Source organism: Trichosurus vulpecula, chromosome 2, assembly GCF_011100635.1.
Source record: "Trichosurus vulpecula isolate mTriVul1 chromosome 2, mTriVul1.pri, whole genome shotgun sequence".
Lineage (NCBI taxonomy): Eukaryota > Metazoa > Chordata > Mammalia > Diprotodontia > Phalangeridae > Trichosurus > Trichosurus vulpecula.
In genome coordinates, this window is record NC_050574.1 from 57907554 (window position 1) to 57931491 (window position 23938).

A 23938-nucleotide genomic window follows, 5' to 3' on the forward strand; every position below is an offset into this window, starting at 1 on the left:
CCCAAGATCACACAGCTAGTAAGTTTCTGAGGCCAGATTTGAACTCAGGAAGATGAGTTTTCCTAACTCCAAGCCCAGCACTCTATGCACTGTGCCACCTAGCTACCATGCTACCTCTCTAAAAATCAAGCCATCTGGGATTCAGTCATCATAATGCCACTAACTCGCTGTGTGACTTTGAGCAGGTCGTTTCCTTTCATTTTGTCTGTACCTGTAAAGTTAGGAGCTTAAGCTAGTTTGTTACTTGTATCCCTTCCAGTTCTACATTCTGGCTCTACAAAATATTTGTTCTGAGTCTTTGGTTATCTCCAGAAGAATCAGCAGATAGGGGTCTCCAGAGTCCATGCTGCTTCAGCTTCACTTGCTGGGTTTCACATCTGCTTTCACTTCTGTTTCCAATGCCAGGTTTTTAGATAATTCAACAAAATACCATCAAGGAAATAATTCTTCTTAAAACTTGTGGTTCTAAAAAGAAGAACTTCCAGATATTCACAACCACGTAAAAAATGCTCCAGATTACTAATAATAAGAGAAATGCAAAACAAAACAACTCTGAGATTTCACTTCATATCCTGCAAATTGGCAGAAAAGGGAAGAAAGACAAAAAATGGCAACAGCAGGTGTTGGAGTGGGTATGAGAAGATAGGCACACTGATGCATTGTTGGTGGAGCTATGAAATGATAGAGCCTTTTTAGAAATCAATTTGGAATTTGGCAGATAAAGTGATTAAAATGTTCATAGTCTTTGAATCAGAGACTATTACTGGGTTTATGCCCTAAGGAAGCCATTGATAAGAAAAAAGTTCCCACATACTCCAAAATATTTATAGCAACACTTTTTGCAATAGGTAAGAATTGGGAAAAAAAGTAGATGCCTATTAATTGGAGAATGGCTAAACAAATTGTGGTACATGGATATAATGGAATGCTACTGTTTACTGTGTAATATAAGAAATGATGTGTATGAGGAATACAGGGAAGCATGGAAAGCGCTATATGAACTGATGCAAAATGAAGTAGGCAGAGCCAAGAAAACAATGTACACAGAAACTACAACAATGTAAATGGAGAGAACAACTGCATACCAAAAAAATTAAAAGTATAACAAAATTAAAAAGATAAGGTGGGACTCAAATGGAAGAGATATGAGAGGATCCTCCCAACTTACCCCTTCATAGAGGTGGAGGCTCCATAGGTATTACATTGCATGTTTTCAGATTTTTTTCTTTATGTTGGCTTTTTTCACTCGAAGAAAATACCATTTGTCACATGGGATGACTTTCAGGGAGGGGGATAGTGAGGAATACATAGGATACTTTGGTGATGTAAGAAACAGAAAACATCAATAAAAACAATAAAAAGAAAACTTTGTCGGATTTGCTTTACAGAGGAGAGAATTCATCCATATCTTTATTTTGTGGATTCTGTGATGAATGATGAATATTAGGATAAATGAAGTTGAAAGAGCTTCAGAGAAATAGTTTTTTGAAAAACAAAACTTTTTTGGGAACTACAAGATAGGAAATTACCAAGAAATTGTCAATAATCTTTTCAAAGCCTCAGAAAATCATGGAATACAACATATCACTCAAAATCCATTCTTTGGATTCACATTTGCAGTTTTTCCCAGAAAACCTAGGGGCTATCAGTTATGATCCCAGGGAATGCTTCCATTGAGACAAAGCCAACATTCAGAGATTGCCCCCTGAAATGGAAAAGCAGTACTAGGTAAAAGGAAGACTAAGCATACTGGCTGTTGGAAATTGTTGGATGCTGAGCAGGGATGCTGTAGGCAAGCCAAGTATGATAGTAAGTCATTAGCAGTTATCTTGTAGGTAAGGTAAACAGGATCAATTTAATTGTATAAAAACAATTAAAAATAAAATGGATTCCTATGAAAATGGACGACAGACAAGATTTGAAGCTATATTTAAGATGAGGGGGAAAATGAGAGAAATTTCAGCTGTCTTTATGGGTGTGGAAGAAAAAAAGCTATATTTGTTTTCTTACATTGGTTGATCCAGTAGAATGGAGACGGTGGAGCCCCTTGAGCCAGGGGAACTTCATGCAAGTCCCTTTGTGCCAGTACTTTAACAATGCATCATGGAGTATTGTACTGGTCAGGGTGTTGAGTAGAAATCACATTATTAGGGAGGATCCATAGTATAATGGATAGAGGGCTGAACTTGGGGTTAGGATGATCTCATGTTTTGATCTGCTTCAGACATTTGCTATCTGTGTGGCCCTGGGTAAGTCACTGAGTCTCCCTTGTTCTCACTTTCCTCATCTGTAACTTAAGTAGGTTAGAGTCAGTGACCCAATCATTGTGCAACTCTGTGTCAGGCACTGTGCCAAATGCTAGGGATACAAAAGGAGGCAAAAAGCCCCTGCTCTCAAGGTGCACACAATCTACTTGGGGAGACAACATACAAATAAGACAAACAAGAAATATACAGGGTAAGATGGAGGGGCACTGGGGAAAGACTTCATGTAGATGGTGGCATTTTAGGGGGCTTTAGGAAACCAGGAGTCAGAGATGAGAAAGGAGAGAATTCCAGGTACGGGGGACAGCCAGTAAACAATGGCCAGAGTCAGTAGGTGGAATGTCTTGTTCATGGAACAGCCAGGAGGTCAGTGTCACAGGATCGAAGAATATGGGACAGGTAGTAAGGAGACTGGAAAGGTAGTGGGAGACCAGGTTATGAAGGATTTTGAATGTCAAATAGAGGATTTTACATCTGATCTTGAAGGTGATGGAGAACCACGGGAGTTTGTTGAGTAAGGGGGTGACATGGTCTGACTTATACTTTAAGAACTTCCTTTTGATGGATGAGCCGAAGATAGACTGGAATGGGAAGAGACGAGGCAGGGAAACTATGACCCTTCCAGCTCCAAATCTATGGTCACCACAAACATGGACAGGGTTTTGCAACCTTCAAAGTGTCATAGAAATGCTATCAATAATACTAATAACTTATTATTGTTGTTGTTAATTTCTGGGACTTACTTAAAAATAGATTGGTAATTTATTGGTCTGAGGAGCTCAGGATGAGGACATTCCCTCTACCAGGGCAGATTAGCAATTGTCCTACAATTTCTAATTCCAGAGGGTTGCTGCGGGTCTGTGGGAGGTTATGTGATTCACCCATGGTCACACAGCCAGGATGTTATAGTGGTGAGGCTTGAATTGAGGTTGTCCTGACTGCTAGGTCAGCATTCTATCTACCATACTACTCTACTTCTTACATTGGGATTTAGAGACGAAAGTAATTTAAACTAGTTATAGCCGCCTTTGGAAAATGGAGCTGGGAAAATGGTAAGAAGTGAAAAATGTAACTTGACCTTGTCTTTATCACTTTTTGCAAAGTTGGTTTTCTCTACCTCTTTCCCAAGAGTACTTGAATTATTGATCGATCTGCTGTGGTTACAATATTCACAAAGTTGTCTCCAATTTGCTGAATTTCAATAGATAGTTGAATATTTTTAATTTTCTTAATGAAGTCTTCAGATTTTCCTGTGAAGGGAAAAAGAGTTTGAACGAATCAATATTCACACCGAGTTTTAAGTAAGGATAGAAGTCTCAGTTCTACTAATTGGGATAGGACATAGTATGCTAAGTGACAGTAGAGGTCCTCTAGATGAATAGAATAGAAACATCAAATCACAGAATATGAAAAATGGGCAGGCACTTAGAACGCAGAATGTCAGAGCTAGGAGGGCCCTTAGAACACAGAATGTCAGAGCTAGGAGGGCCCTTAGAACACAATATCAGAGCTGGGAGGGCCCTTAGAACACAGAATGTCAGAGCTGGGAGGGCCCTTGGAACACAGGATGTCAGAGCTGGGAGGGCCCTTAGAACACAGAATATCAGAGCTGGGAGGGCCCTTAGAACACAGAATATCAGAGCTGGGAGAGCCCTTAGAACACAGAATGTCAGAGCTGGGAGGGCCCTTAGAACACAGAATATCAGAGCTGGGAGAGCCCTTAGAAAACACAATATCAGAGCTGGGAGGGCCCTTAGAACACAGAATGTCAGAGCTGGGAGGGCCCTTAGAACATAGGATGTCAGAGCTGGGAGGGGCCTTAGAATTCAGACTGTCAGAATTATAGAATTTAACTTAGAATATTTAATGTCAGAGAGCTCTTAAAACATCTAATGTAAAAAAACACAAAACATTAAAGCTGAAAAAAAATTCATCCAAATCCCTCATTTTGAAGTTAAGGAAATTAATGTCTGGAGAATTAAAATCATGAATGATCAATGAATAAACAAGCATTTATCAAGTGCTTACTGTGTGCCAGGCACTGTACTTTGCAGCTGGAGATACAAAAAAAAATGAATGGAATAGTCTTTGTCTTCAAGGAGCTTATGTTCTATTGGGACGCTCTTTCCATCCCTTTATGCTGGATTTTGTTGGTAATGTACGGAAATATGGATGCCACCTCTTCATGTCATGTCTTTAGGATCAATTATGAACTTCCCTATTCGGCTTTTAAAACCCTTCACAATCTAGGCCCTTCTTACCTTTCCAGTTGTATTTTCTATTATCCCCACTCTCTATTCTTTAACCAAACTTGTCTTCTTTCTGTTCCTCACAATAATGTTTCCTTTTGCATCATCATGACTTTGCATTGGCTAATCCCCAGATCTATGACCTTATTAATAAGGATGTTTCCTCCAGCCACCCATCCTGCAAGCCGTCAGTAGGTGTCCACCCTCCCTCCACCCCCATTAGTTCACCGCAAGGAATTCACCCAATGTATGAGAGGACTTCTTCATTTTCTCCTGGCTTCTAGGAGAGGGTAATGGGGATCTGGGACCATTAATTGGTCTCTTGCCTCATGATCTGGCTGTCTTCTTTTTGGATCATGTATTTCTTTGATGACATCCTTTGCTCCTGTCTGTTCACACCCACAATATGCTTCTCAATTGCCTTCTCTATAATATTTATTTTTAATTAATTCAATTTTTAAAATTCAGTAGAGATTCTAAGATTTCATGATTTGCAGCCGTGGAAAAATGCTTGTAGAGCAATGTTACTAAGAAGATGAGACTTTATTTCAGGGAGAAGTTTGGGGTATTTTTGTCCATATTTACAACTTTCCATCTGTCTATCCATCTATCTATCTATCTATCTATCTATCATCTGTGTGTGTATATATATGCATATGTATATAAATCTATGTCTGACTGGTAATCTATATTTATTGGAGCAGCTAGGTGGCACAGTGGATAGAATGCTGGGCCTGAAGTTAGGAAGACTTGAGTTCAAATCTGGCCTCGGAAATTTAATAGCTGTGTGACCCTGGAAAAGTCCCTTAACCCTGTTTGCCTCAGTTTCCTCATCTATAAAATGAGCTAGAGAAGGCAATGACAAACCACTCTGGTATCTCTGCCAAGAAAACTCCAAATGGGTCACGAAGAATTGGACACAACTGAAATGATTGAACAACAACAATAATATTTCTGTCTGTCTACATTTATGTCCGTGTCTATATCTATGTCTACATCTGTGTCTACCACTGGGTCTACATCTTATGTGCCTCTTGATGTTCCTTAGATGTAGATACTCTCGAATCACTGCTGTCCTCTTAAATGAGCAGAGAGAGAGAGAAACAGAAGAAACATCCCAGAGCTGATTTCATCATTATTTGTGCATTTAATATCCTCACATAGGATCATAGCCGTACCACTAGAAAGGAGCTCAGAGTCTCTCTAGACCAACCTCCTCATTTTATAGATGGGGAAACTGAGGGCTAGAGAAGTTAAGAGACTAGCCCAAGGTCACACAGATAACCAGGATTCAAACCCATGTCCTCTGATTCTAAACCAAGTAATAAGCATTCCTTCCTCACCTGATGTAGGAAAGGTACTATACTAGGTCCTGGAGAGCCAAAGGAAAACCTGAAACTGTCTCTACCTTTAAGGAACTTACGTGTGTGTGTGTGTGTGTGTGTGATATCTACACACACATATATGTGCACGTATACAGATACACAGTACCTGTTATATAGCAGGTGCTTAATTAATGCTTATCACTTCTTTGGTTTAGAGTCAGAGGTCATGGATTGGAACTTAACTTCTCTAGGCCTCAGTTGAAGCCTCCATTGAGGAGGTTGGTCAAGATCAGGGCTTCTTAAACTTTTTCCACTTGTGACCTCTTCTGTGCTTCTTAAATTGTGGGTTGTGACCCCATATAGGGTAGGTTTAAATAGCTTCTGAGCTCCTTTCTATACATACATGTGTGTGTATGTATGTATGTAGGATTAGCATGACCATTTTGAAGATGAAGAAAGTCGCCTTAAAGTTCTGGTCTCTCTGCTCCTAGGTGGCAGAGCCAAGTTCCCTGACTCTAAGGCCAGTACTCTTTCTAGGACACCTTGATGCCAGATAATTATACTAGCCTTAAGCTCTGCCTTGCACTTGTTGAACTATGGGAAGAGTTGCAAGAGACTTACCATTTGATCTCAAGAGATTTTCAAGATTTTCTTGGGCACACAGTGGCCAATGCCATTTTGGGAATAGCAGGTGGCAGGAGGCACAGATGGAAGGCCAACAGATGGACCAACTTTATGGAATATCAGGTGTTTCTGAAAAGTAGACTGAGGCACTTGTGGGATATCAGGAGAGAATCTGCCAATGATTAATAAGAAGGTGATGATGAGTGAGCTGTTTTTAAGGAGAAAATATTCCTGAGTTCATTATGTTTTCTAGAAAACTAAATCAAGTTATTTTATCACTTGTTTTCCACTACTGTGACTTATTATTAACAGGATATTGTTCAAAATGCTTTGGATTGATGCCATGTGGGATTCATCTTTAGACTGTGCTTTGAACAGACATTCACTCTCCTGGGCTTGGAGTACATAACCTCCTCATCTCTACCACTTAGAATCCCTTTATTTCGTTGTTGTTCAGTTGTGTTTGATTCTTTATGACCCAATTCGGGGTTTTCTTGGCAGAGATACTGGAGTGGTTTGCCATTTCCTTCTCCAGCTCATTTTACAGATGAGGAAACTGAGGCAAACAGAAGTAAGTGATTTTTCAAGTGTAACACAGTCATTGAGTGAGGCTGGATCTGAACTCAGGTATGCTCGACTCGAGGCCAGACACACTATCCATTATGCAGCCACCTAGCTGTTAGAATCCTTAGCCCCTTTCAAAGCCAAACTTAAGGCCTGTCTCTTAAGGGAGGTATTTCCTGATCTCCCCAGTTATGCCACTGCCCCCATTACCTTCTGTGTACTTTCCATTTGCTTATATTTACCCATGTTTTCCTTGACTGAGCCAAGGGCAGGGACTGTTTGTACCTTGATATTCTCCAGCTGCTGGCAATTGCTTAGCACCTGAGAGGTGTTTCAGTCAATGTTTATTGATCGATTGGGCTGCATGGGTTATATCCTAAAGTGGCAGAGAAATCTCTTTACCTCCAAGAAGCTTATCTTGTAAAAATAGAAACTTTTTAGACTCACTATGATTAGGTTTCACCTGTTAGAAATATGGAAGAAATACATTCCAAGGGTAATTGGGAATCATTTGGGCCTTGCCCAATGATGAAATGGACCATGGTTTAATATTTTTTTTTTGAGGGGACAGGAAATTTTTCACCAAATCTCTCTGGCTTCTGTTCCCACCTAGAGAAACTCTGGCAACATCAGCATCTAGCTCACACCTCTCACAAAACCCTTGTGACTCTTGCCTTGACCCCGGGGAAACCTGGGAATGTCAATAGCTGATTTGTTTTGTGCTCCATCCAAAGGTCTTCATGTCCTCTGCAAATACCCGGGCTATCAAAACATCGAATGTTGGACAGGTTCTATTTATTTCATTCTACACCAAACACATTATAGTCAAGCCCCTCGACTGTGAGGAAGACTCTTCTCCTCTTCCCACGGGGATCTCTATGGTCCTTCAGACTTATAATACTATATTATGTGGCTCAGGAAAGGAAGGAAAGAAGGAAATGACTGTTTATAGAGCTTCTACTATGTGCCAGGCGCTGTGCTAAGCACTTTACAAGTATTATCTCATTTGATCCTTACAACAACCCTGGGAAGTAGGTGCTATTATTATCCCCAATTTACAGTTGAGGAAACTGAGGCAGACAGAAGTAAGACTTACCTATGGTCACCCAGCTAGTTAGTGTCTGAGGTTGAATTTGAATTCAAGTCCTCCCGATTCCAGGTCCACCACACTAGCCGATTACCTAAGAGTCATTAGGGAATTCATTCTCATCTACCCACTTGCCTGGGCATATCAAAGGAACTGACCCAGGTTGTTCCTCTGTTCATGTGGCTAGTGGTTGTGGTTTTATGACCTTCCCAACTTGGGCACATGTTGCTAATTGTTATACTAATCCATATGTTCTTAACCTGGGACCATGAACTTGTTTTTAAATGATTTTGACACCAATTTCAGTATAATTCGTTTCCTTTGCAATTCTATGTATTTTATTATACATTTAAAAACATGATTCCGAGAAGGGGCCCATGACATAAACAAAGTGAAGAACCCCTGGACCAGTCACTCTTGTTCCAAGAAAGTTAAGTTCTGCAGATTTGCCTCAGCTGGTCATGGCTCTTTGTCCTTTCCTTTTTTAGAGCATGTGAGTCCTTATTACATGATTGTTCTACTCCCGTCAAGGACAAGGCCTATTGGTTTGTCCTTCCCCACCATGGTTCTCTGCTTCAGTGCCCATGACTCCCTGTCAGGGCTTGGGGATTTGCAAGCTTTCTCATCAGGTCCCACCTGCAGCTTGAGCTCTCTTCTCTTTTCTTTCTTTCACATTCTTCTTCCACCCCTTCCTGTTAGCTAGGCACCATCTGGGGAGGCCACAGGGGCTGGCAACCTATAATAATCTCTGTCCTTTTCCTGTAATCCAGAAGACCTTGGATCCATTGTTCTGGGTTTGCCTGACTCCTCAATAATGGAAGTGGACTCTTCCAGTCTCCCATTCATTGGCTCTTCATCTCTGCCTGAGCTACTCTGTAGAAAGCTGCTACTTCTAGAGTTATTTATTATAGAAATGGTTATGGGTTTGAATTTTGGGATTTTCCCAAGCAATGGGAAGGAATGTTAAAAAAGGCACCCAATTTATAAACATGAATCGGGTATGGAAAGATAGTTTATTTCCACCCAGAAAAGGGAATACTAAGCAATAAAGAATCATAGAATTATTCGAACAGAATCCAGTAACTTTTCACTACTAGTACCATCAGAGGAGCCTCGTTGGAGGCATACACAGTTCTCTTCCTCTATCCCCACTTCTTCCAAGACTTCTGACTAGTTTGCATTTCACTTTTCTAAGCATGGTCTGATCAAATGCCAAACATGATCTTCTTTTTGTTTTTGTGAATCTGTCCCTGTCTCTACTTTTGCCTCTCTGTCTCCAGCTGTGTTTCTGTCTGTCTCTGTCCTTCTGTTTCTGTCTCTGTTTCTGTCCGTCTGTCTGTCAGCCTGCCTGTCTTGTGCATCGGGCTGCTCCTGGTGCTACCATCATAGTTGCATTCTACTGCTTTGGTGGACATCATAGCCTCTGATCTCAGCCAACTCCCGGGCCCCATCACCTAATGAAATTCATAAGATCATCTGGACCTGCACCTCTCAAAGTTAATGTTCAATTACCTAGTTGGAGAAGGAAACACATGAAAAGAGAGGTGGTCCCATCCTGGGCACAGGTTTGCCCAGGCAGGACATGTGTTCAAGGCTGTTTGTGGCTGGGTTGGGGACATATCTTCTGTCATTACCCTGACTCTCCCAGACAAGGCTCTGAATAGGCCCCAGGCTTCCAATCTGGAAAGGGGACATGATTCCCTTATCACATTGAAAGAGTTTCCAGCTCAATAGTCAATTAAATGACTTTTTATTTAGGAGCTCACATTTTTAAAAATTGTATTATTTTTCATTTATGGAATAAAATAAGCATTTTCATAACAAAGTATAATTTAAAAAAAGATGATTACACATGAAATAGCAAATCTACTATGTATAACTTGCTATTTCTTTAAGATGTGAAGGGAATTATGATTTTCATAATAATTGATATGAAATGTGTAATGACTATGCTAATAGGTTAAATTTTTCAAAATTGCCTTTTCTAGTTTGTGAGTTAGAAGCTCACAATGCAGTTTGAAATGATCAATGCGACCTTTAACAATGCTCCCAACAATTACTGGTATTCTTGTGCCTGTGTACCAAAGTGAAGCAGATCAGAGATTGTAAAACCTGTTTTCATCATAGAACTCTGGTTCTGTGTCTTGGGGGGTGGTCATGACCCCCCAAATTTGAAATGATCAAGGAATAGTTGTATTGTGGGATTTGTGGGCTGGTCGTGGGAAACCTCTCTGGCCCAGGAAAATGATTATTTGTAATCCACTTTCTCTCCTCCCTTCCCACTTGTGATTTATATACAAAATTTCTCTGTCTTCACTTACAGCAAGGTGGAATTCTGATCAGGATAATTCCTGATTTGCAAATCTGTTCCTCATAATGAAACTAATTAATTAAACGACTACTTGATTACTGGCACTTTGTCTCTGGCCTGCTGTTTAGTCATTCTCAGGTTAGAGACTGGTTCAGTAAAATCCTGTTATCATTAATTGATGTCAGAAGTTTTTAAGGGGTGGACTTAGGGTGAAGCCTTGAGCTCTCCGGTACCAGGGTGAAGGGACCAGGCACCACTGGATTTTTTTTTCCGGGGTGCCAACTCACCTGGTCTGGCAGGTTCAGTGTTCCCACTCTCACTTCATTATGGGCTCAGCCTCTCATCAAGCCCACCCTTTATTGTGAGGAATGTTCCTAGGACCTTTTCTTGGCCTGGATTACTCTGGTAAGGCCTGTTAGCACACAGATTTGGCTCTTGTGTGCATCTTTTTTCTAATAATGCAGAGCCAGCTATGGTCTGTGGTTTTTCTCTTCTCTCTTCTATAAAGGCAGCACCGACTGTGGTCTGTGGGTTTTATTTCTGCACATGGTAAATTTTATTTTCATAAGAATTGCTTGCATGGTCCATTTTGTATGCAGTTAAACATGTTAGAGTTGTGGAATGTTTATTCTATAATTTAACTGAATTGCTACCAGTGTGGAATATTTGTATTTGTGTATTTGTCTTGTTATATCCCTTTATAGTGGATTTGCATTTGTGTATACTTGTTAGTTAAGTGCTGTTATTATCTTTGAATATGCACCTTTAAAATGGGACAGGTGTGGTAAAGGCAAGGGGGAAGTTACAGCAGTTCCTAATAACAAACCCCCAGAACAAACATGCACCTTTCAAATGTATAAGAAATATGGTCTTGACTGTCCAGACCTGACTGCTAGGATTGGGTCGATTTGACTAGTGATGATCCTAAACTTTGCTGACCCCTTTGGGGCAACTTTGATAAGACCAAATTAGGGTATTTAAGGCAGAAACTCAGCCTCTTGAGTGGGACAGCTATAATAAATGGTACTCAGAGGCAAGGGAAAGAGAGCATAGATCTAAATTAGAATCAATGAAAGAAAAGATTAAATCATTTGAAAACCTTCTCCTTAACCACCCCGCCAAACTACCCAGCTACCTAAAATATACCCTCCTGGACCAAAAGATTCCATCAGCTCCCCAGCTTCTTTGTTTCCATTTGAAGTGCAAGGCAAGGAAAGTGGTTTGATCAGGACCTATGGTTTCAAGCTATGGCAGTGCGGAGAACTCCAGGTTGTTGCCAAGGAGTATCCCAGCCCCAGGGAGGGATCCTATAGGCTTTGCTGAGCAGTTCCTATGTTCGTACAGAGTAATCCTGTTTTCTTGCCCTGTGTTCGTACAGACCCGGGTGTCTGGATCTATATCAGCTCATGGTTGTCTCAGTTGGGAAAGGGAAGACTAGGAGTTGGTGCCAAAAGCACCCCAGGAAGCACTGAGGGACCCTCCATGCAATCTCAATCACTCAGCATGACAAGGCTCCCTGTAGGGCTTGCGGGAGGGGTGGCAGAAGGAGGGGGATGTATGGGCGATGTCTGTTATCCCCATGATTCCTATTGGAGATGTCTCCTTGCCCATACAGAGGTGTCTGCTTTAGTTGACACTGGTGCCCCACTCTCAGTTTCAAACCCCTCTACCTTCCCCATTCCCCTCCCCCAGAGCGAAGAGAGTATCTCAGTTGTGGAGATTGCTTATAAGACACTGTGGCCCATATCTCAGAACCACACTCCCTTTTTAGTGGAGAGATTAGAACCTTTCATTCTTTTGTCCTGGTCTCTGAGACTCCTAGACACACCACTATTTTTCATTTGACCCAGGAGGGACCATTTCCTAGTGTCTTTTATCCCCTACACTTTCCTTAACCCCTTCCAACCATCCAGATCTCAACCAAGTTCCCTCCAGCTTGCAGGCTTCAGACGTTCCTGATGCTGGGTCAGTTATCAGTGCCCCACCTTTTGTGCAGTTAGCTCTCCCATCTCATTCATTCACCTCTGAGAAAGGAGGGAATGTAGTTGGTATAAGCACCTTCAGTTCTGCCATCTATCTACCTGAGATGGAAAGTGAAAATGAGACTTTGGTGCATGACTTTGAGCTGCTATGGAAACAATGGGGCTTCCTTACCTCCTCAGGACAGCCCATTAAAAAATCAAACAGATTTCTGTTCTATTAGACCGTTTACTGTTTCCCCAAGCTGTAGCAGTAATTAAAATTCCAGAGCACAGCCAGGAAAACAGCATTCATGGCCATGGAAATGACTTGGCTGACCAAGCAGCAAAAAGAAAACCACAGCTTTAACTCCTCAAACTCCTGAGGCAGTGGCTCCCATAGTACAGGTCCCTGTGAAACTTTCACTTCGACCCATATACCGTCTTAGTATATCAACGCAAGAAAAGCCTCAAAAGGAGGGATGTAAACTTGATAAGACTATGGGACTATGGGTCAGGAGTTTTCACAGGGCTGCTGTCAGAACCTATGAGATGTTTCCCACCTGCCCCAAGCACAATGCAGCCAAGCCTCTGAAGCCTGCTCATGGGCAGTCTCCTCTCCCAGATGCGCCTTTTGAAACCTGGCAGATTGACTTCAGTCAATTGCCACTCGTCCTTGGTTATAAATATGTTTTGGTTATGGTCTGTATGGTTTTCCTAATGGATGGAAGCAAAAATCATTCCATTATGGGGAATTCCTAAATCCATTGTGCTTATCACCCCTAGCCATCAGGAATGGTTGAAAGAGTTAATGAGTGTAGGGTCCAGAATTCCCTTGGCTGTACCTTTCCAAGGGCTGACATCCCCATGCACTAGGATATTATCTGCCTCCCGAATCAGAGGAGTTAATTTTATACAGGAGAAAGAGCCCAAGGGCTCCATTATGATTAAATATAGAGTTTAATAAATGGTTTTAATAATCATGATAGGTTACTTACAATAGGGACCAGTCTGGGGTGGTTGCCAGATGAAAACAGTCTCAGTAATGGATCAACCCCCTACAAAGACCCCAGGAAAGCCCAGTGGTAATTATAGAGATCAAACAAAGGGAGGTGGGACCATAGAGTACATCACTACTGATTGGTGGATATTTTAGGTTTCTATGTAGTTATGAGCTCATTTCTGAGCTTGGGCATTATGCCAATGTTATTGGGTAAAATGCCCAGATACAGGTTTGTGTATTGATCATGTATCGGTCACTGTGTTTATATGTTTATGTTATGACCTTAACTGACACATATCTAAATTATGACTCAGTGTCTGAGTTATGATTTTTAACAGGTCACCATGTTTAGGCTTCTACCTTTCAGAGTTTAAGTTATGACTTCCACTTCTTACTGTGTCTTATGGTTTTTGCCCAATTGGTACCCCACAATGGGATACTTAAAACCTCCCTTGCTAAATTCTCTGAGGAGCTAGGTATCCCCTGGCCCAAAGCCCTTCCTTTAGTCCTGCTAAGCCTTAGGTCTAGACCATCTGGTTCCTATAAGCTCAGTCCTTATGAGATAGTAACAGGATGCCCAATGCCACCGTACCCATGAGTGGGAAGCATAACAGCCAAAGGATCCCTCCTACAGTGCTGTGTTGGGTTGGCTCAGAAAATATCAGAGACTTAGCAACTTGTCTCATGGTCCCACTCTTTAGAAATTCTGACCGAGACTCAGTGCTTGATCCAACTTGGTGACCGGGTCTACTGGAAATGTCATCTCTGAAAACACTCCCAATCTTTTACTGGAAGTCTTCCCCAGTCCCTCTTAATTCTAGTATCTTCCCTCTGTCAATTGTTGTCTATTGATCCTGTACATAGCTTGCTTTCCATGTTTGTTTGCATATTTTCTCCCCCATTAGACTGTAAGCTCCTTGAGGGCAGGACATCTTTTGCTTCTTTTTTTTTTTATCCCCAGCACTTATCACTGTGTGACACACAGTAGGCACTTAATAAATGTTTATTGATTGCTTGATTGCTTGAGCCAGTGCAAAGGCATGGAGGTGAGAGATGAAGCATGGTGTATGAGGAATAAAAAGGAGACCAATGTCACTGGATGGAGAATAAAGTACATGGAGGAGAGTAAGTTGTAAGGACCTTGGACAATAGGAAGAGGCCAGATTGGGAAGAGCTTGAAATGCCAAACAGAAGACTTTCTATGTGGTCTTAGAGGGTAACAGAGGCAAACTTCTGCTATAAGAAAATCATTTTGGCAGCTGAGTAGGGAATGGATTGGAACAGGGAGAGACTTGAGGCAGGGAGACCAATTGGGAGGTTATTGCAATAGTCTAGGGAAGAGGTGATAAGGGCCTGAACTAGGTGGTGGCTGTGTCAGTGGAGAGAAGGACACATATATGAGAGACAGCAAAAAGGTACAAACAATATTGAGTTCTTTCAGTCATTTTTGACTCATTTAGGGTTTTCTTGGCAAAGTTATTGGAGTGGTTTGCCATTTCTTTCTCCAGTTCATTTTATAGATAAGGAAACTGAGGTAAACAGGGTTAATGGACTTGCCCAGAATCACACAGCTAGTATATGTCTGAGGCCAGATTTGAACTAGTGAAGATGAGTCTTTCTGATTCCAAGCCCAGCACTATAGCAACACCTAGCTGCCCAGAAACAGTAGATTTGGCAACAGATTGGAGACGTTGAATGGGAGTGAGGAGTAGAGGATGATACCAAAATTGTAAGTCTGGGTAACTGAGAGGAGGGTAGTGCCCTTGAGAGTAACAGAGAAATTCGGAAAAGGGGAGAATTTGGAGAGAAAAGAATGATTTCTGTTTTGGACCTGTTGAGTTTGAGATGTACATAGGACATCTAGCTTGAAATGTGCAACAGGTAATTGAGGAGGGGGGCAAAGGCTTAAAAGAGAGATGAGATCTGGAAATATGGATCTGGGAATCATCTGCAAAGAAATGATTATTCATCCCATGAAAGCTGGTGAGATTACCAAGTGAGATCACATAGAACAGGAATTCTTAACTTATATTGTGTTATAGACACCTTTGACAATTGGGTACAACTCATGGACCCCATAGCAAAATTAAGTTTTTAAATACATTAAATAAAATTTCTAGGACTACAAAGGAAAAAGATTGGTGAAAATAAAAATGTAATTCCCCCCTCCCAGTGAAAAAGGAAAAGAAACGGAGACTTAGGACAGAATCTTGGGAGACATCCCTAGGTGGGTGTGACATGGATGAAGACCTAGCAGAAAGAAGCAATGTTTAGACAAGAAGGAGGAGAATCGGGAATGAGCAATGTCAAGAAAACCCAGAGAGCAGAAGATACCAAGAAGAAGAATTGATTAACAGCATCAAAGTCTGCACAGAAGTCAAGAAAGATGAGGATACAAGAGAGTGTGATCCTGTGAAGACATCTGATGACATTCAAGTTCCTGATGGCCATCCTGGAGGCAGATCAATCCACCAAAACATGGAGGGAATCAGAAGGAAAAATGGCAGACCACTATAACCATGTCGCTCCAAACTTCTTAGAGCTTTTCCTTCAGTCTGCTTCCCCACTCTTCCAAATAGCACACCATAACCCTTGCAAGGGTGGAGCTGGTCTGACTAGGGTATACTAGTATTGAAGTCAGTGCAAAATTGGCATAAATACCTATTTCACCACATTTAGGTATGGGTAGAATCCCTGGGGCTCATTTCCATGCTTGGCTTGACTGAGAGCCTTTGTGCCCTGTCACTGTGACGGTTTTTACTTCTCTCTTTCCCTCAAATTACTTTGTATTCACTGCTCCCAGTAGAATGCAAATGCTTTGGGGGCAGGAATTATTTATTTTTTTTTTTGTGTGTGTGTCTAGTACTCTATAAATTGAATTGAATTGTGCTGGGTACTAGTAATAAAGAAAGCAAAAATGGTTCAGGCCCTGCCCTCAAGGAGCTGTATTCTGCTGGAGAGAAAATGGTTTATTGAGAAAAGAAAAAAAATAAAACAGAAACCCTTTAATGAATAACTATCAGTCTCATGGATCCCACAATGATCTCCAGTGACTCATAATGCCTTAGATAAGGGAGTTGTCCTTGCAGATGCCCCAGGGAAATTTTGTGTATGATTTCTAGTTGTGTCAGAGTTAGGGTGATAACCCTAGCTCTTAAGAGGACAAAAGTCTTTTGGTGCGGTTTCTTCAGTTCTCTAAAAATAGGCACAAGCAGGTAGGTGGCACGGAGTGCTGGAGTCAGAAAGACCTGAGTTTAAATCCTGCCTCAGACCTCTTAGCTGTGTGACCCTGAGAAAAGTCACTTCACTTCTGCCTGCCTCAGTTTCCTCATCTGTAAAATGGGCATCATCTCAGCACCTGCCTACTTCAGGGTTATCATAAGGATCAAATGAGAAAACAACACAAAAGTGCTTGCAAACCTTAAGGTGCTATATAATCGTTAACTGTTACTATTACTAGTGAAGGGATGCATCAAACAGCATGTAAATTAGTTTCTAAAAATCCTTATTAAAAGTAGTTATATTATATTATTAACCTTTCCAGTGACGTGCATAAGGTTTTAACACATGTCACCCAGAGATCCTCCTGTTACTTTACTGTGTCCCTATATTTGGCTCTTGTCTAGACCACTTCTCCATCCCACTTCTGCAAAATAGCACCTGAACATCTGCCCTCCTCGGCTGCACTTCTCCTTTCTTTGCTATGTAAAGGTCAGCCTAAGTCTGGCTGATCTCATGAGAATGACAGAATTTTAGAGTGGAAACGGTCCTTAGAGACTCCCTTGTTTGAGTCATTTTAAATAGGGAATCCTTTCTATGGCAGTATCAGCAGTAGGATGTGGTGGGAGAAGCATTGTATTTGGAGTTAGAAGATCTGGATTCCAATCCTAAGACTAATACTTCACTAGCTGTGTGATGTTGGGTTGGTCATGTAACCTTTCTGGGCCTCAGTTTCTTAATCTGTGAAATGAGGGGTTTGGGTCCAATCACCTCACTCTGTTGATGAAGAAACTGGGGTCTCAAATAACACTATATCTCTGATGTTATGAAAAACCTTGACAAGTGTTATTTGGTCTTTGTAAGAAGACACCTTACATGTAATTGGGAAATAAAATACTATTAGAAACAAAAAGGAAGATGCCAGGAAAAGGGAGCCCCCATCTTTTAGGATAGCCCATTCTATTCTTGATAGCTTGGATTGTTGGAAGGAATAGGTAGCTAGGCCATGACTTAATAGGCAGGGTAACTGGTTAGGAATTCCTCTCTGCAAATATTTTCCCTGTCTTCTATGCCTCAAAGGTGCCAGAGATTCATTTCAACTTACCAATAATTTATTAGTACCCATTGTCTGCAAGGAATCATGGTTGGTGTTGGGAAAACAAAGATAATTATGACAGAGGGGTGGGGAGGAAGAGAAGAGTACCCTCTTACCATGTGAGTAGGGGTAGCCTACTTCAATTGATCATGCAGCCAGAACAGGCTGAGTGTTTACAAATGGCCAGACTGGGAAAGTCTCTCATTGTCCTGCTGCATCTAGAAGGTGAAGATTGCACACAGTTCATCCAAAGAGTGGGTGCCATGAATCGAATTTGGAGGTAGGGAGAGTAGAGTGGCCAGTCTTTGGCCCCAACCTCTTGGTTCCCCTCTTGGAAGGAATCAAAGTCTTCCTGGTAGAAGGATGGGGGAAGGAGATGCTAGAAATATCTATTCTTGCCTCCCTGTGAGCTACACCTAGACAAAGCTACGCAGGCACATATAACCTACATAAGCAAAACCAAAACAGTACTTACACACGTGCCCTACAGGTGGTAATCCAGGAATAACCACAGGCACCTGAAACTGAGAAGGACAGAAACAGAAACACCCCAGGCCCATTTCTTGGAGCCAAGTTAAAGGAGCAGTTTGGGGGGGAGGGGCTGAGAGGGCAAGGTATTCCCTCTCTCCGTTCAGTTCATGATGCTTGAGTTGTGGAAGAACTGTGTGTGATCCTCACCCTTTGGATGCAACAAGAAAAAGCATGCAGAAAAAAGAGGCCTTGTCTGGCCATGTTTAAAGATGCAGCCTGTTCTGGCTATGAACCAATCAAAGGAGGCTGCTCCCACCCATGTAGAGGTAAGATGGCTCCATGTTAGGTGATCTGGAAGTACTCCAAAGTCCCATTACATCCCATTCCTTGTACTTGTCACTGTTTGTATTTGCTCTTAGAGGTATTATTATTGTTATTCAGTAGTGTCCTACTCTTTGTGACCCCATGGCCCATATTGTTTATGGGGTTTTCTTGGCAAAGATACTGGCGTGGTTTGTTATTTCCTTCATCAGTGGATTAAGGTAAACAGAGGTTAAGTGACTTTCCCAGGGTCACACAGCTAGTAGTAAGTGTCTGAGGTCAGATTTGAACTTCCTGACTTCAGGCCTATTGCTCCATTCACCGAACCACCTCTGTTCAGGAAGGACAAGCACCTCTGGTGTCAGGGTCAACCAAGCCCTTTTCTGGGCTGCTTAGCCACCTTTGGTGTCCACCTGTCACCTAATGCTCACCTGTGGTTCCAGGAAGCTATGGTATGCACAGCAGCCACACCCCAGTAAAACTGTCTTGGCAGATGGGCTAAATCAGGTTTGGGGTGACCAACAGACTTCAATACTCATTGGTGGGTTAGGGGGATATCTATCCCAAGCACGTGAAGACTTCCCCTGGCAGAATGGACAGATGAGAATAATTTGTTCCAGTGGCCATGAATGTAGCTGCAGAAGGTGCTGTGGAGCCTCAGAGCTTGGTCAGACATCAAAGGTGCCAAGGTCATCCACTGCATCCTGGGCCATTGCCAGCCATCTTGAATTTTGTCTTGCCACTGGACTTTGATAACTCTGGAAGAGAGACTGAAGCTGATGATTTTGTATAACTCTGCCTCACCTAAATCCAATTCATGAACAAGTCAAGCCATCACTCTATGACGTCATTGGTCCTCTTTGAAAATGAAGGACAAACAACATCTTGTACCTGTTGTGTGATAATATTCTATCCTATCAATGTACCACAATTCATTTAACTATTCCCCTATTGGAGGACTTTTAGTTTGTTCCTCCTTTGTTTGTTTGGTTTGCAATTGCATATAATGATGCTTAAAAATCTCTGAACTTTCCTTTAAAAAAATGTTTCCAGGTATATTTCCAACAATGGAATTATTGGGTGAGAGGACATGGTTTTTGGGTAACTTTTGCTGCATTCTGCTAGGTTGCTCTCCAAAAAAAATTCTGCAAGTTTGTAATTTCACTGGCAATGAATTACTTCTTTATGATTCTGCCAGCATTTCATTTTATTGCTTTTAATTAATTTTGCCCATTTGACAGGCTATGAGGGGGTGCCTCAGTTTCTTTAATTATCCCCTTTTTGAGGATAAGTGCAGTTAGCCATTTTTCAAGTAATTACTGATGATTTATGTTTCCTCGTTTGGAAATTGTCCACATCCTTTGTTCATTATGGACTTCATGTTCTGTTTTCAATTACAATTGATGAAGAATTAGAATTCAATTACTTTTTCATTATAGTACAATAACAGGACCATGAGTTGACTTGGGAATTCTGTTAAGGATGCTCTTTCCAGGGCAGGTCATTTAGAGTCTCAGAGCATTTGCCTAGAGCAGTGGGGTCAAACTCAAATAGAAACAGATCCTACAGTACATTGACTTGGACAACCACAAGATAACCTTGTTTATGTTATATTGTATTTTTACTAATTTTGTTTGACATCTCCCAATTGCATTCTAATTTGGTTCAGATGCAGCTGGGGGTCAACCTGCAGGCAATGAGTTGATTCTATCCTGTGCCTGACTCCTGATGATTCAGTCTCTGCCTCCAGATGATGGAGGGATGATGTTCAAGACACTGATATCAAGAGGGTAAGTCCAACATCCTCCAAGACTCTCTGAAGCTGGAGAGTCCTTCTTTGGGGAAAGGAGAAGAGGGAGGAGGTTTAGCCAAAGGCCAGGCTTCTCTTTCCCATGTGGCTCATGCTTCCTTGTCAGTGTACTAGAAAGCCATACACTCCAGTTTCTGGGAAAGCTTCCATCTAGCTAACCTGATGCTTTTATATAGGACCCAGGAGGCATAACACAATCTCTTAGCCAGTTGAAACAGACCTCTTGTCTGGCATAATTTTGTTTCACCAAATGGCTTTCCAAGACTTTTTGTACTTAGACCAAGGTCTATAAGTGACTGATTTGTTGAGGTATGTCCTCAACTAGTTGAAATGGGGTGGGACATTTTCAATCCCACTCTTAAAATAAATAGGATCATAACTTTAGGGCTAGAAGGGACCTTAGAGGTCATTGAGTTTTGTGCAAGGAATATCCAGGAGCCCAGTGTCACTGGACCTTTTGAGGATGCGGATGGGGAAGAGACTGGAAAGGTAGAGAGGGAACAAGTTATGAAGGGCTTTAACTGTCAGAGGATTTTGTGTTTGATCCTGGAGGGAATGGGGAGCTGCTGGAGGTTATTGACTAGGGGGAGTGACATGGCCAGACTCTACTTTAGGAAGATCATTTTGGCAGTGGAGTGGAGGAAGATCTGGAGTGGGAAGAGATTTTAGTCAGGGAGAGCCCCCAGCAGGCAAGTACAATGGTCCGTGTGTGAGGTGATGAGAGCCTGCACCAGGGTGGTGGCAGTGTCACGGGAGAGATGGAGGCATAAGCAAGAGTTGTCATGAAGGTAGAATTGATGCGACTTTGCAACTGATTGGACATAAGAGGTGAGAAAGGCTGAGGAGTTGAAGATGACATCTGAGTTGTAAGCCTGAGTTGACTGGGAGGTTGTTGGTGCCCTGGATAGGATATGTTCAGGAAAGGGAAAGGTTTTAAAGGAAAAATAATGAGTCCATTTTTGGACATGTTGAGTAGATTCACAGCAGAACTGAGCCTAGATCCCATGTCCCGGCTTATAGGACCATGCTGTTGTACAACATAGCTCTAGAGCTGGAAGGGTATTCAGAGGCTATCTAGTCTAGCACCCCCATTTAACAGAAAACTGAGGCACACAGAGGGAAAATAACATTGAGATGTCTATAGGACCTCTGGTTCAAGATTCCAGTAGGTAGTCAGAGATGTGAAAATGGAGGTCAGGAGAACTGGATAGATAGATCTGAGAATCATCTATCAAGATATACATGATCATTGAATCTATGGGAGCTGATGAGATTTCTAAGTGAAATAGTATAGACAGAGATGAGGACCTAGAACAGAGCCTTGGGGGAGACACCCACAGTTGGCAGGTGATACCTGGATGAAGATCCAGGAAAAGAGACAGAAGGAGTAGTCAGGTAGAGAAGCAGGAGAGAACAGTGTCATGGAGAGAGCATAGAGCGTCAGAGAGAAGAGGGTGAAGGGCAGTGTCAAAGACTGCAGAGAGGTCAAGAAGGAGGATGACTGAGAAAAGGATGGTAGAGTTGGTACTTAAGAGATCATTGGGACCTTTGGGGAGAACAGTGTCGGTTGAATGATGAGATCTAAAGCAGACTGAGAGAGTTTAGACAAGAATGTGAGGGGTGGAAGTGGAGATCCCAAATGGCTTTCTCAGGAGTCATTACAAAAGGGATCATAGCTAATGGCCTGATCAAATGAGGGATTTTTAAGAATAGAGGAGACATGGGGTTTTCCCCTTTGTTCTGATTCTTCTTTCACAACATGAATAATGTGGAAATATGTTTAATATGATTGTACATATAGAGCCTATATCAGATTGCATGCTGTCTTAGGGAGGGGGGAAAATTTATAACTCAAAATTTTGTAAAAGTGAATGTCAAAAACTAAAAATAAACAAATGAATTAATAAAAAAACAAATTTAAGTGTCTATCTTAGAAAATTCCATTATAAACAGAATAGAAGCTTGAGTAAATACTCTAGAATTCCTTTGTTCTCTAGGACCTTTATACTTCCTGTGGAATTTCCCTACTTGTAACAAACAACTGTCAATGAGAGCGTGCACTTGTTTGTAGGAATCATGAATTATACCCTTTTTTTTGGTCCACTATCCTCATCCCTTTTACCTATCTTAATACCAAGGTCATTAAACATTTTCTTGGATTGTAAAAAAAAAAAGAAGGAATAGAGGAGACATGGGTGTATCTGTAGGCAGAAGGGAAGCAGCCGATTAGGGAGAATGTGGATGACAGAAGAGACAATTTGCTGGAGGAGATGGACGGAATGTGATGATGTGTGCACATATAGTGCCTAGATAATGCTTCGGATAGATGCATAGATACCAATGTGGGATTTCTAGAATTAGTAGGAATTTTTTTCTCCTTGTGTCCTTAATACCAATTTCTCATCTCTGAAACCATTTGACCTACCAGAGAGACTTGTGGAAAGAGCCTGGCATCTCTTCCAAAAACAACTCTTTATTTGCCTATCAACCCAAATCAGGCAAGACCCGAAGAAATGTCTCTCACAGGCTTTGGCCAAGTCTCTGCCTTCCAATGATACATCCGGGGAGTGTTGATTTAGAGACTATTTTTTCCCCCTGTAAATGTCACTACCCAGCTTTGCTTTAAGCAGACTTTCAATATGATTTGCTTTGAGTTACTTGGATCTTCTCGGGCATTTAAGGCATCTGGTTTTTCAAAAGTTTTGGGTCCCAAGGGTGCAGTGAAAGTTATAGCTGGCTCATGATCAGTCTCCTCCGTTTTAGAGGAAGAGCCAGCAACCGGCAGTAACACCTCATTTGTATACAGTGCTTTAGGGCAAATGAAAAGCTTTCACATTTGTTAGTTCTTTTGAATCTCCCAATAACCTTGTGAGGGCGGGGAGGGCAGGAATTTTTCATTAGCCTCATGTTACAGATGAGGAAACTGAGACCCCAAAGTACTAGCCTGGTGCAGTGTGGCACAGTAAAGTCAGAGACCTTGGATTCAAATCTTGTCTCTGATGCTGACTACCTATGAGACCCTGGGTAAGTCACTTTCCCTCTTTGTGCCTCAGTTTCCCCATCTGTAAAATGAGGGGGTTGTACTGGATGGTCTCTGAATTCCCTTCTAGTTCTAGAGTTATGATCTGATGACAATAACATGACGCTGTGGTCCAGGAGACTTGGGTTCTAGTCCCAGTTGTTTCTGGAAATCTGCTCACCCAGCCTTATCTCACAGTGATTCCTGTTACACATTCCATGTTTTGGCCAAGTTGGAATGCTCACTACTCCTTGCTTTCTGTGTGTCTTTGCTTCTCTCCATCTCTTGTCCTTGGAATGGACTCCTCTCCCTTATTTGCAACTGTTGAAGTCCTGTACTTCCTACAGAATCTAGCTCAGATAGCACCTCTTCCAGGAAGCCTTTCTCGATTCTCTCCAGGGCAAGTGAAGTGTGTTCTCACTTCTCACATGTTTCCTATTACCTGGCCTGGGCCTCTAAATCAACCATCCAGAAAACCATCTGGCCATCTGTCCTGCCTCTGCTTGTCCCATCACCACCCTGACCACTTCTCTCTTCCACCTCTTCCTCTCAGCACAATAGGGTATAGATAGATACTGGACCTGTGATTTCATGGGCACGGGGAATTCCCAAATGAG